Genomic DNA, 3,344 nt, shown 5'->3' with positions numbered 1-3,344 from the left:
TGTGGGATATTTCTACAAACTGCAGAATCTTTGCAATAAGTATGGAGTTGCATTTCTCTGGTAAAACATTCTGTTACAAAAAAAATTGATCAAAAATGAATTTCTGCACAAAGAAAAATGAAACTTGTAAATTTCACCTCTACTTTGCTTTAATTCCTGTGAAACGTCTAAAGGGTTAAGAAACTTTTTAAATGCTGTCTTGAATACTTTGAGGGGTGAAGTTTTAAGATTGGGGTGACTTATTGGGGGTTTCTAATCTATAAGACTCTCAAAGCCACTTCACAACTGAACTGGCCCCTGTAAAAATATCCTTTTGAAATTTTCTTGAATATGTGAGAAGTTGCTGCTAAAGTTCTAAGCCTTGTAATATCCTAGAAAAATAAAACGATGTTCAAAAAGCGATGCCAATCTAAAGTAGACATATGGGCGATGTTAATTAGCAACAATTTTGTGTGGTATAACTGCCTGTCTAACAGCAGATACATTTAAGGCTATGTTCACACAGAGTATTTTGACGAGTTTTTTGACGCGGAAACCGCGTCGCAAAACTCGGCAAAAACGGCCTGAAAATGCCTCCCATTGATTTCAATGGGAGGCGTCAGCGTCTTTTTCCTGCGCGCAGTAAAACTGCCTCGCGGGAAAAAGAAGCGACATGCCCTATCTCCGTGCATTTCCGCCTCTGACCTCCCATTGACTTCAATGGGAGGCAGAGAAAGCGTATTTCGCTGTGTTTTATGCCCGTGGCGCTCAATGGCCGTGGGCGAAAAACGCAGCGAAAAACTCTGCGAAAATCGGCATGCAGGGAGAGGAAAATCTGCCTCAAACTTCCAAACGGAATTTTGAGGCAGATATTCCTCCTGCAAAATACTCCGTGTGAACATACCCTTAATGTAGAAAAATGCTAATTTTGCAATTTTTCGCTACATTTTTTTTTTTTTTCACAATTAAATACTGAATATATCGAGCAAATTTTGGCAGTAACGTAAAGTCCAGTGTGCTGTTGACCTATTAATATGTGGTTTAGATTTTGTTTCACAATCGATTAAAAGGACTATGGACTAAAGATTTAAAAGTCAATGGCCATTCTAAGCTGAATGTGCCTGCTCTCATCAGATTTCAGTAGTTACATGGCTTTGAGCCTCACTAGTACCAGTGTGGGAGACAGGCTGGGAATCCTTGGTGCTGTTGACCTAACACAATGTCGTTTAGATTTTGTTTCACAATCGATAAAAAAGGACTATGGACTAAAGCTTTAAACGTCAATGGCCATTCTTAGTTGAATGTGCCTGCTCTCGTCAGATCGCAGAAGTTACACAGATTTAGACCTCGCTAGTACCGGTGTGGGAGGCTGTCTGGGAATCCGTGGTGCTGTAGATTTGCTGTTTAGATTTTGTTTCACAATCGATTAAAAAAGGACTATGGATTAAAGCTTTTAATGTCAATAACCATTCTAAGCTGAAAGTGCCTGCTCTCGTCGAATCGCAGAATTTACAGAGCTTAAGTTTTCGCTAGTACTAGTGTGGGAGACTGTCTGGGAATCCGTGTTGCGGTTGACTTACTTTTATGCCGTTTAGATTTTGTTTCACAATCGATTAAAAAAGGACTATGGACTAATGTTTTAAATGGTGATGGCTATTCTAAGCTGAATTTGACTGCTCTGGTCAGATCGCAGAAAATAAACAGCTTAAAGAGGCTCTGTCACCAGATTTTGCAGCCCCTATCTCGTATTGCAGCAGATAGGCGCTGCAATGTAGATTACAGTAACGTTTTTATTTTTTAAAAACGAGCATTTTTGGCCAAGTTATGACCATTTTCGTATTTATGCAAATGAGGCTTGCAAAAGTACAACTGGGCGTGTTGAAAAGTAAAAGTACAACTGGGCGTGTATTATGTGCGTACATCGGGGCGTGTTTACTACTTTTACTAGCTGGGTGTTGTGCATAGAAGTACCATCCTTTTCTCTTCACAACGCCCAGCTTCTGGCAGTGCAAAGACACAGCCGTGTTCTCGAGAGATCACGCTGTGTCGTCACTCACAGGTCCTGCATCGTGTCAGACGAGCGAGGACACATCGACACCAGAGGCTACAGATGATTCTGCAGCAGCATCGGCGTTTGCAGGTAAGTCGATGTAGCTACTTACCTGCAAATGCTGCTGCAGAATCAACTGTAGCCTCTGGTGCCGACACGATGCAGGACCTGTGAGTGACGTCACAGATCTGCACTGCCAGAAGCTGGGCGTTCTGAAGAGAAGTGGATGATACTTCTCATCAGAAAGCCCAGCTAGTAAAAGTAGTAAACACGCCCCGATGTACGCACATAATACACGCCCAGTTGTACTTTTACTTTTCAACACGCCCAGTTGTACTTTTGCAAGCCTCATTTGCATAAATACGAAAATGGTCATAACTTGGCCAAAAATGCTCGTTTTTAAAAAATAAAAACGTTACTGTAATCTACATTGCAGCGCCTATCTGCTGCAATAGCACATAGGGGTTGCAAAATCTGGTGACAGAGCCTCTTTAAGGCTTCGCTAGTACCACTATGGTAGACTGTCTGGGAATGCGTGGTGTGGTTGACTTATTATTGTGTTGTTTATATTTTGCTTCACAATCGATTAAAAAAGGACTATGGACTAACTCATTGAATGTCATTGGCAATTCTAAGCTGAATGTGCCTGCGCTCGTCAGATCGCAGAAGTTACACAGCTTAAGATCTCGCTAGTACCACTGTGGGAGGCTGGCTGGGAATCAGTGGTGCTGTAAACCTATTGTTTGCCGGTTAGATTTTTTTTTCACATTCAATTACAAAAGGACTATGGACTAAAGTTTTAAAGTCAATGGTCATTCAAAGCTGATTGCGCCTCCTCTTGTCAGTTCGCAGAAGATATACAACTTAAGGCCTTGCTAGTACCAGTGTGGGAGACTGTCTTGGAATCTGTGGTGCGGTTCCCTTATTATTATGTTGTTTAGATTTTTTTTTCACAATCGATTAAAAAAGGACTATGGACTAAACCTTTAAAAGTTAATAGCCGTTCTAAGCTGAATGTGCCTGCTCTCATCAGATCACAGTAGTTACACAGCTTAAGACCTTGCTAGTACCAGTGTGGGCGACTAACTGGGAATCTGTGGTGCTGTAGACCTACTGTTTTGCCGTTAAGATTTTTTTTCACAATCGATTAAAAAAGGACTATGGACAAATGTTTTCAAAGTCAGTGACCATTCTAAGCTGAATGTGCCTTCTCTCGTCAGGTCGCATAAGTTATACACCTTAAGGCCTTGCTATTACCAGTCTGGGAATGGGTGGTGCTGTTGACCTATTGTTATGCAGTTTAGATTTTGTTTCA

General features: G+C 41.3%; 1 pseudogene; it reads left to right on the top strand.

Moving 5' to 3' along the window:
* Positions 1-1,258: 1,258 nt before the first annotated feature.
* On the top strand, positions 1,259-1,377 carry LOC142708199 (5S ribosomal RNA; annotated as a pseudogene).
* The last annotated feature ends 1,967 nt before the right edge of the window (positions 1,378-3,344 follow it).

This window comes from Rhinoderma darwinii, chromosome 1 (assembly GCF_050947455.1).
Source record: "Rhinoderma darwinii isolate aRhiDar2 chromosome 1, aRhiDar2.hap1, whole genome shotgun sequence".
NCBI lineage: Eukaryota > Metazoa > Chordata > Amphibia > Anura > Rhinodermatidae > Rhinoderma > Rhinoderma darwinii.
The sequence above is the reverse complement of the archived record's forward strand: the minus strand, read 5'-3'. Positions and strand labels throughout refer to the sequence as shown.